An 11,548-nucleotide genomic window follows, 5' to 3' on the forward strand; every position below is an offset into this window, starting at 1 on the left:
CGACAATATTTCCAGTTAGTTATTGGAGTCGTTTATTTAGTATATAAGTAAAAACTTTGTACGCTGTGCACAAGAGGGGTTATACACCGATAATTTTCGCATTTCAGTTTATCCTTTTTTATAGATTGGGCATATAATCCCGGTTTTCCAGTCCTAGGGATCTTTTCTTAATTCCAAATCTTGTTCATAACCATTGTATTTGTCTTAGTAGGTGTTTGCCACATAATTTATATAGCTTACAGGGGACGTTGTCAATAACTGGAGCCTTATTCCTCTGTGCTCGTATTGCTTGTTTTACCTCTTCCGTTCGGAGTTCTTTATTTTCTGTATCTTTCTCAATGTGACGCGTTTCAATATGCTCTTTATTTTATTGTAAATGGTTTCTCTGGAAATAGGTTTTCTAGACTGATTTTATTTCTTTTGGATCACTGGTTATTTGCCATTCTTGATTACTGCATAGGTTTGTTCGGGGTTTGTATCCTTCTCTTAAATTGCTTAAATATCTATACGCTTCCCTTCTATAGTTGCTTTGAAGATTTTTTTCAATTTTTTGTGTATTACCGTTCTCGTATTTTCGTTTCTCTCTTCGGCATATTTTATCGGCCCTCCATGTAGCATTTTCGTAGCTTGCTCTTCTTTCCGTATATTTCTTGTGTTCCTCATTTCTTTTCTATATGGCCCTTTTACACTCATCATTGAACCATTATCTTTTTGTTTGTTTTTTTTTTTGCGTGTGATCTTTCTTGCTGCGTCAATTACTTTTGTTTTAATTTCTTCAAAAATGTTCTTCCATGCCTAGACTGTCTATACTTGTCAGTGTTTGTGTTATTTATGTCTCATAGTTGTGTTTGATATCTTGTTGTCTCAATTTTTGTATATCTAGTTGTTATATTGATTGTCCCTGCTGTTTCTTTGAAACTATTTTATCTGCAGTAGGAGATGGTCAGACCCGCAGCATGTTCCTCTTCCTCTCTTTACATCTTGTATGTTTGTTGCGGCCCTTTTGCCTATCAAGACATGATCAATTTGTTTGCCTTTAAGATCCTTTACCAATCTTAAACCAGCAACAAATTTATAATTTGTCAAATCATATATCAATGTCAATACATCGATTTGTCAATACATGTCAAATGTATTGTAGACATTTATTTTATAGAAAAAATAGTGTTATGAATTTTTATAATAAAAATTATTCGAAGTAGTAAATTTTTAATTAGCTTAGAAATGTATCGTCTTTTATAAATCGATTGAAGTAGAGCATAAAAAATTTATATATTTTATATTTTGTAGAATAATATAGAATGATATATTATGACTATTATGTCGTGATATTATTGGAACAATGTGAATGCTACATGCTACAATGTGAATAAAAATCAATAAATTATATTTATAATTAAGTCGTGACATAATATTATTTTGCAAACATCGTTTAGAAATTTCTTGATACTTAATAGACGATAATTACTTCTTTTTACTTGTCTCTTTTAAGACTTGAGAAAAAGTTTTGTGGTTAATAATTTAATAAACAGTAGACCAATACAAAAAAACATCGGAGAATCTGACAAATTTTTGAATATAACTAAAGCAATTCGCCGGTATTCGACTTGTGTCCTAAGGAATTAATTATATATCAAATTTCGATACTTTACGTTCTCCCTCTCTCTAGAGTTACCTATAACTTTGGTGATGTTTGTCCTATGGACCACAAAGTTAATATTTAAGACTATAAGACCTTTCGTTTAAGACTCACCGCATAGAAAGACAGGCAGACGAGCGGACAAGCAACCAAAGGATTTCATGAAGGACCTGTCATTAATAAATTCATTTTATATAATAAATACTTCTTACTACTTGTGCCCCTAAAAACTTAGGAAACAGGTTTTTTTGTTAATGATATGATTTATTTGTTGGCTTATAACATAAAAGGTGCACGGACCGCCTGTATAAATAAACAGTTTTTTATGTCAGAGCATATTATATATAACACAAAAAATACTCGGTGCATAAGGGTTGTAGAGCAAGAAAAAGCATAAAACACACGATAATGACATTTTGTCATTAGTCATCCATAAAATCCAGTCATTATGAATTCTACAGCAATTTTTATTCTTTTTTATATTACCGTTTAACCGACATACTTATTATCTTTTTCAAATAAATCGAATACTTCCCGTCCCTTATACAAGGTGAATTAGAATGTTCTCGTTAGGCATAGACTAAAATTTCGTGATTTTAATTTTCGTGAATTCTTCCCTTTTTTTAGGCATTCCTCAGTAGAGTTTGTATGCAAGTCGTCGTATTTCCTAATGTTTAAAAAAGGCCAGTAGATACCTTGTAGTTTTAACCTATAGAATATAGAATTTCAATTTTTCTGTCAATTTCAATCTTCCAAAACCCAAGCTAGTATTGCGCATTTAGGCTCTGCGTTTGGTACAACACTTCTTAAAAGATCTCTCTCTTCAGTCCTGATCCCTCGGAGGGAGTGTAGTGGTCATCGTGATGTAATGTATTGTCCGTCTCCAAAGATCTCTGTCTATGGTAGTTTCTTTTAACTCATGCATAGGTCTTTTGCATATTCCTGAAATTTGGCCGATCCATCTTGTTAGAGATCTTCCTCGTGATCTTCGGCCTTCTACCTTTCTTTAGATAATAAGTCTTTCCATGTTTTTCTTTGCTCATAACCTGTCCAAAGTATTTTAACTGTTGAAGATAGATTTTGCTGGAGAGCTGTTTGCTAACCTTTAGTTAATTTAAAATTGAATTATTTGTCTGGTGGTCGCTCCACGAAATTTATAACATTTTTCTTCAACAGAACATTTCAGTGGGGTCTATCCTTTATCTTTTCGCTTGTTGTAGGGTCAAAGATTTACATCTGTATGTCAGCATTGGAAATATTAAGTAGTTGATCAACCTTATTTGAGAGTCCAACTATCTTTTATTTTTTTCTGTAGTGACCCTGTGGTTATGATCAATGATCTCAGATAAGCTTCCAACCTTAATCGATCAATCGTGGTTATGTGTTAATGATTGTTATGTAGTCTACCAATATAATGATTTTTGTCTTTGATATGTTTAACTTCAGACCAAATATTGACTTTCGTTGTCAACCAGTCATATGAGATCCATTAAATCTTCTTAATTATTTGAAAGAAGAGTTGTATCATCTGCAAAACGATTGTTTATTTTTCGACCAATTATTGAGATGTCCTTTTCCCATCCTTCAAGCGCTCTTGTGTGTTATGGTAAATAACTTAGGGGAGGTAGTGTCCCCTTGTCGAACACCTCTTTCACTTCAAAATTTGATAGTATCTTCGAGGAGCCTAACACTTATGTAGGTATTTACTGTAGCGCTTTCATATCTATGTTTGATTATTATAGTATATCAATGGTCTACAACAGTCCGTTAAAGCTTCAAGCATCTTAAATTGATGAACTGTATCAAATTCATTCTCGTAATCCAAAAACCCAAAGAACGCTGCAATAAATAGTGAATGCATTCAAATGGGACTTGACATCAACACAGATAAGACCAAATTTATGAAAGTATTAAGGAGTCCAATAAATAATGAACAACTAACTCTTGATGGACAGCAAATAGAGAGAGTGACAAAATATAAATATCTGGGAGCTTACATTAATACAGAATTAGATCCAGACCAAGAGATCAGGGTACGAATAGAAATGGCAAGGGCAGTGTCCTTAAAATTCAAGCAATTGTTCTGTGACAAAAATCTGAAAACTGCGCTGAGACTGAGGTTTGTTGAATGTTACGTCTGGTGCCAACTATTATACGGGGTAGAAACATGGACGTTAAAAGCGCAAATAGTTAATAAGCTTGAAGCCTTTGAACTTTGGATATACCGGAGAATGTTGAGAATTCCAAGGACTGCCAGGGTCACCAATGAGGAAGTGCTGAGAAGAATGGGTCAAGACAAAAAATTGTTGAGAACAATAAAAGTACGCAAGACTGCATACCTTTTACACATCCTGAGGAATGATAAATATAGTCTTCTGCAGGTCATCATGCACTGTAGATTTGATGGCAAAAAGGGAATAGGTAGAAAGAGGAAGTCATAGCTGCGAAATATTCGAGACTGGACAAACATGACTTTACACGAATTATTCCACGTTGCAAAAGACAGAGAAACTTTTAGAAATGTGGTCGCCAACCTCCGTTAATGGGGACGGCATAGGAAGAAGAAGAATCCAAAAATATTAGGATGAGCGATTTATTGTACCTTTCTCGAAATTTTTAAATAATGATCATAAAGACCCTATTCACATGCGAGTCTGTCAGGCGGATATTTCCGATGAACAGATCTGTTGTTAGCTATTTATAGTTCCTGCTTTATGTATTTATCTGTTGCTCTGTGCTATATATAATAAAAAGAAACTAGTAATAATTGGAAAATGTATAGTTTTATTTAATGATAGTTCATAAAAGACTAAACTGGTCAAAGCGATAGTTATTAGAAAAAAGAAAGTACTCTCATATAAATTTAATTAGAACACTAGAAACAAGAGAGCCGCTTGATTTGCACAATTTTCTGCGCATGGATAATGAAGCATGAAAGAAATACCATACACATGAGATAAGTGTTAAGTAGCTTCTTTTTCTTCTTCTTTAAGTCTCGTCTTTCAATCGGAAATTGGATATCAACAACACTATCTTTCCTCTATCTGTTGTTGCTCTGAAGAGTTTTATAGAACTTCATCTAAAGCAGTCTCTTAAATTGTATAACCATAAGACTCTCCTTCTTCCTATACTCATTCCTCCTCTCACCTTTCCCTGTATTTTATCAATCTTAGCATTTCATATCGCTGTCAGCTCATTACGTGTCCTAGATATTGTATATTATTCATATGAAAATGCTGGTTTGTGGAGCTGTAAGAGCTTCTAGACACTTTTTTTAGCTAAGCTACTATTTTTGTTTATGGGTCCGCTATGCTTTTCATTATGCTGAAGAAACAGCTACTTAGAGGAGTTACTGGCTCGCTTAATGATTGTGGTTGTTTATCCTACGAAAAATGAGATTTTAATATTAGATATCTACTCTTATTATACATTTTACAAGCAATTTCTAAACCTACTCTTTTTTTTATGTTTTCCTCTTCTTTCCTCCTCTGTCCTCCTGCTTCGTTTTCTTCATCGCCCCAAAAATCAGACAGTGTACTTCTCTCCATTATTTCTCTCCCACTCAACATTATGTTTCTTTCATCCAGCCCGAAACCCATTCGCCTCATTTCCCCATATCTGGCAGTTAAAAACGTTATCGGGGGCGTTCGGTACCCCACAAATAGTACAGTCTGCCGAGGCAGATTTGCCTATTCTATTTGTGAGGTTGCCAAAACTACCATGTCCGGTCAGAAACTGCGTCAGGAAGTAGTCTAGTTTCCTGAACTTACATTCCCACCACGGTCTCAGATCGGGAATAAGCTCCTTCGTCCACCTTGCCTATTATTAAACTATAATTATATTAAACCTACTCTTATTATATATTTTTTTGCAGTTTCTATAAAGTATAAATGATTGGGTGGAAATACCAGATGAATCTAATACTTTATGCGACTTTGAACGTCGCTTGGGATTCATGGATGGCAAGCATGTTGCGATTAAAATTGTGGGACGCTTAATAGTAGGCCTTTTTTCCAAATTTATAAAGATTTTGTAGGCCACTGTAAATTATAATTATGAATTTATGTCTGTATATATCACCATAAATGCTAGAATTTCGAATGGAGGCGATCTGCAAGAGGTGTATGAGATTTACGACAAACTCGAAAACCATGCCTTAAATATACCTTCTGTTAATAATTTCGCCAGATCACTAATTAAAATACCATATGTTTTTATTGGAGGCAAAGCATTTAGCATAACTGAAAATAAAGTAATGAAACCCTATTCACTAACTGAAAGTTAGTGACGATTGGTCACACGATGAACAAATTTTTAATTATCCTACGTCGAGTGTTAAAAATATTTTTGGCATATTAGCTTCTCGCTTCATAATATTATTGAAGACAATTTCATTAAATAATATCGAAAAAGTGTACTTTGTTACACTTTTTCCTACTCTTAGATAAGTGTGAGCTGTTCCTACATTTCCTGGGTCTCTAGGTAGTCATCTGTTGCTACATTCTACCTCATCTTCTATGAAGTCAATACCGTGATGGTATTTCAGTCTGAAATCTCTTTCAAGGGAGTTTATCATTGCTTCAACTTTTTTTCTATCGTGTGCACTATCCCGATTTCTCTCTTATCTAATTTTTAGTTATAGTTATCGGTCCATTGTATCACGCCTATTATACGGAATGGGCCCATAAGGACGTATTCTTTGGCGTTTCTAGAGCCCTGGCTGATTCGGGCTCTTATATCTGCTGTATTCAGCAGAGTCTTCAAATCTGAGCCCTTTTTGCCATTCCGAACGTCAACTTCTTTCGTAACCTTGTGGCCTCGCAGAAAGCCACAAGTTTCTTTAAGAGTAACTACCTCACTTGGCTCGGTTGTATGAACACCTAATCCAGGATATGCCACGTCTGATAGGCAGTGCCGGGCACTTCTAGAGGACATGTGAGGAGGTTTTTTCCTCCTCATACAAAGACGACAGCGTGGGCCATCCGCCAATCCAAGAAGATGAAGGTGCTGTCTGAGTCTACAGTGGCCGGTAAGTACACTGACCACCAGAGAGCATCTTCCATGATCTAGACAGAGAAGTTGAGGGCTGTAAGACTTTTGGATGGCCTCACTATGTGAAGCCTAGCCTGTCTCATACATCCACAAATAGCCCAGGAGTTATCTAATTTTTATTTACAGTGTAATATCTTTTTTAAATATAATTTTGTGAATAGAAAGCAACTCCTGCTCTTTTAATATCTATTCTGATTTATGTGTGCATATCCCTGTTGTTGTTTATATTCAAACAGGAAACCATGCAATAGATGTTCTAAACTTTTTAATATAATCTAGGATTCAATAACATTCTAGCAAAATCATTGATCAATATAATCTCAGGTACTTGGCAGTGACTGCAACAGAGATGTAATTGTTTTCTTTTCTAATACATAGGTTGATAACAGTTATGAACAGTTATGAAGCCCGAAAGGAGTTAATGAATAGAATCACAGAAGTGAGTCAGAGATATGGACTCTCACTGAACATTAAGAAAACAAAATGTATGATGATTTCTAAAAAGGAACAGCAAATTGAAAAAATCACTGTGGATGGTCAGCCAATGGAAAGAATAAAAACATACACCTACCTTGGTACGAACGTCAATGAAAACTGGGACCATTCCCTGGAGATAAAATCTAGGATAGAGAAAGCAAGATCTGCATTTCAAAAAATGGCTAAGCTATTCAAATGCCACGATTTATCAGTACCCATAAAAATTATGTTAGGTCGTGGAATCTCACAGACGCTACCTTCAAGAAAATTGAGGCTTTCGAAATGTGGCTTTATCGTAGAATCCTGAAGATATCCTATACCGATTACGTTACTAACCAGGACGTTTTATTAAGAATTCAAAAAAGGAAAAGAGTTTTAACCATAATAAAAACAGTCAAAATTGAATATCTCGGTCACATCATAAGGAAAAACGAAAGATATGGGTTGGTGCAATTAATTTTTCAAGCAAAAGTAGAAGGAAAATGAGGACCATGAAGGCGAAGGATTTCTTGGCTGAAAAATCTACGTACGTGGTGCAACACAACAACCATAAATCTTTTCAGAGCAGCACTGAGCAAATTTCGGCAACTGGTACTGAAGATACCATGGACAGACAAAGTCACCAATGAAGAAGTACTGCGGAGGATGAACACAACTGCGGATTTGGCCAACAGCGTGAAGAGCCGTAAGCTATAGTACTTGGTACATATAATGAGAAATCAAGGCAGATACTAGCTACTTCAATGCATTTTGCAAGGTAAAATGGAAGGAAAAAGGGCCCCAGGACGAAGAAGAATATCCTGGCTTGCTAACCTGAGAGCATAGAAAGACCTCAACACAGTTATTTCGTATAGCAACCAACAAAGTTATCATAACCAGAATGATCGTCAACGTTCGGAACGGACAGGCACTCTAAGAAGAAGTCAACTGGTAAATTCGTTAAGAACAGATCCAATTTAACTACCTTTTCTTTTGAAATATTACTCTGCTTGATTAATCGTCTAGAGAGAATCAGCTTACGGTACATAATTACCAGTTTTGGAAGTATTGTAGTAAGAAAGTTAGTTTTGGTAGCACACTATATTTTTGAGGGTTGAGACGTAAAGCAGTTGAGTATCTGAAAATTATAACTTTTGCCATATTCCCACATTCATATCCCCCATATATTTACCGATTTACAAACTTTACGCCACCCTGTATATTCGCCCTTGGACGAACATCCCCGCAAGATCTAAAGATTCGATAATTACAAAGTAGTTTTTTTCCTTTTCGGCGAGCCAAAAGAATAAATTATAAATAGAGATAGTTCAGGTATATTCTCAAACTTTTATTTGAGAATGACTTTCTTTCTTGCTGGTCAGAACAGATTCAATTAAAATTGAAGGAATTCTTTAGTGCCCTTAAATTCTGGGATTTTTGATACTAAAATGGATCGTTCATGGCAATTGCTGATAACAAATGATTAATAAATATTAATGAATGGGGTCCTCTGACAGCGAGAGGTGTGGGATTCCGACAAGGAGGGCTTTTACAACGTATTATTAGATCAACTGTAAAAAAGGGTATAAATTTTATGATTAACCCTTAAGTACTGCCCCTCCTTTTTTCAAATAGCGGCTTTGTATATTATACTAATATTTTTTATTTGACTATTATGTATTCGCATTATACACACTATAAAGTTTAAGCGAAAACAACTTTATTTATTAGTTTGTTTATATAATTATTCCTTATTATAATGCTTTGGTGGCGCAGTAGAAAGGGCGTCAACTTACTTGTAAAAACTTTGGGATTGTGGGTTCAAATCTGGCCGGAATGGGAATTTTTATTTAAAAAAAAATCAATATCTTCTTTGTCAGCTGACTCAGTAATAAGGCGGTTACTCGATACACACAAACGTCACAAATTTTATATATATATATATATATATATATATATATATATATATATATATATATATATATATATATATATATATATATATAGATATATATGTATATATATATAGATATATATATATATATATATATATATATATATATATATATCTATATATATATACATATATATATATATATATATATATATATATATATATATATATATATATATTGTTATGATGTGTTTTTTGTTTGAATGATGAGCAATGAGTATTTTTAATAATATAGGGTTTTTATCGCGGTTCTCAAAGAATTAGTTTGTAAGTACTTTTTTAAATTATCTTTATTATAACTATTATGAAACACACATATATATATATATATATCTAACCTAGTCAATGTAAATTTAAAATAAACTATCTTTAAATTGATATTCTTATAAAACCAGCAAACAGCATTTATATTTATTCTTCTTTTCAATATACCAATATCCAATTATTATAAGTTGATTTATACTAATCTCCAACCATAATATAATTTAATTTCTTCCAATATACTTTTTTTAATCTTCAATAATTATTTGTGTATGATTATAAATGTGCATTAAATTATATGCATAATTTTTAATCTTCATTTAACTCACTATATTAAACAATTGGACTATCTCCAACTAACTTTCATATTTCTTATTAAACTGCTTGACTGACTTACTAAAACTGTGAACAATTGACTTCACTAACTTTCATAATAAACTGCTTGACTTCTGACTAAAAACTGCCATCTTGAATCCAAATCACGGGTATTTATATCTTTTTGGATATTCCAGAATCATCTGGCAAGAGATCATGTTCCAATTTGTTCCATTACTTCTATATAGATGTTCTCGAAAAAATATCTGTTCCATCCACCGACATAATCATTATTCCAGAATGTTCGACCGTAAACAATGGTCACACTCTGCACTCTGGAGAATTCGTTAATGTTCCATTGATAATTTTGTTGACATTTAGGCTTTTCAGATCAGAATAAACATTCAAATTAGTAACTAACACTCTAATTTAATAAATTACACATTTCAAACAATATATTATTATAACCCCACTTTATATTCCCTTATGATTAATTTCTATCTGTCAATTACTTACTGTATAGTTGGTTGCCTAGGCACATGGCTCACTTAAACATATTTACAACATTAAAATACAACTTTTTACACTTATTATATGCTAATTTATTAAAAATGCCCTCACATAAATAAATTTTTATAAAATTCTCTAGTATATAATTTATTTAAAACAACCAAATATCTAATATTATGTAGTATATAACATAAATTATTTTCTATAAACCCCAATCGTCACAATACCCCAAAATAATATTTAAAATAAATAATTTACTTATTATTTTTTAAATATTAATTTTCTCATACCTTATTAAATTTAACAAATTAATAATTCAATTTTTTTTTTTTTTTATTTAAAATGTGTTAAATACATCCCTGTTCGCTGTCTATGTCAAACTGTCATGTCAAATGGGGCAATGGATGCGATATCAGAGAATAAAATATAACCTTAATTAAAAATATAATCGATATGGTGTTCTGTTTGTTTATAGACAAAATCTAGGAATTATTTCCATTCAAAATAACTTTCATCAATATAAATTGGTAAGTTTTTTTTTTTACTTTATTATATTAGAAAGACATTTTTATAGCAATTATAGTATCAATTTTGTGTCTAACCCCAAATTATGATTTTTAGGGTACAAATTAATTTCCATATATACAAAATTCAACAAGTATGATGTCAAATTGATTCAAAATAATGAAATCTACCATCTACCATTTAACAAATCAAGTCTATTGAATAAAATGGATATATCAGTAAGTTATTAGTGTTATTATATTTGTGTTAAAGGTATAGAAATCATTATTCAATCTCTTCATGATATTGAAAAATGTCGTTGATATGAAATATGCCTCTTAGTCTGTTCTCTGCATCTATTAACACATAACTATTTAGTCCATTCTGATTTTCAATTGTATATGGACCTTCAAACATTGGTTGAAATTTCTTACAACGATTTTCTTTAACATTACTTTTTCTAAGTGAACGAATTAACACTAGGTCTCCTTTTTGAAATGTGATTGGTTTTTTTATATTTCGATTTTGTCTTCTGATATATTTTTCAGCTTTCCTCCTAATTCGGTTATTCACTTTCTGCATTACTTGTTTTAACATATCCTGATTATATTCACTAATCCACTTTCTGTTTCCTATATGGCCAAACATTAAATATTCTGGTACTTCCTCTGTATTCAAATTATGTGTATTATTTAAAAAATACTCTACTTGTGGTATATGTTGCTGCCAAGTTTCGTGTTGATTTTGACACAGTATCCTTAAATATTTTATAACTTCTTTAATATATCTTTCTGCAGGATTTGCCTGAGGATGTCTGATACTTGTAAAATGAATGTTGATTCCCTTTTTCTCACAAA

This window comes from Diabrotica undecimpunctata, chromosome 1, assembly GCF_040954645.1.
Source record: "Diabrotica undecimpunctata isolate CICGRU chromosome 1, icDiaUnde3, whole genome shotgun sequence".
In the NCBI taxonomy this organism is placed as follows: Eukaryota; Metazoa; Arthropoda; class Insecta; order Coleoptera; family Chrysomelidae; genus Diabrotica; species Diabrotica undecimpunctata.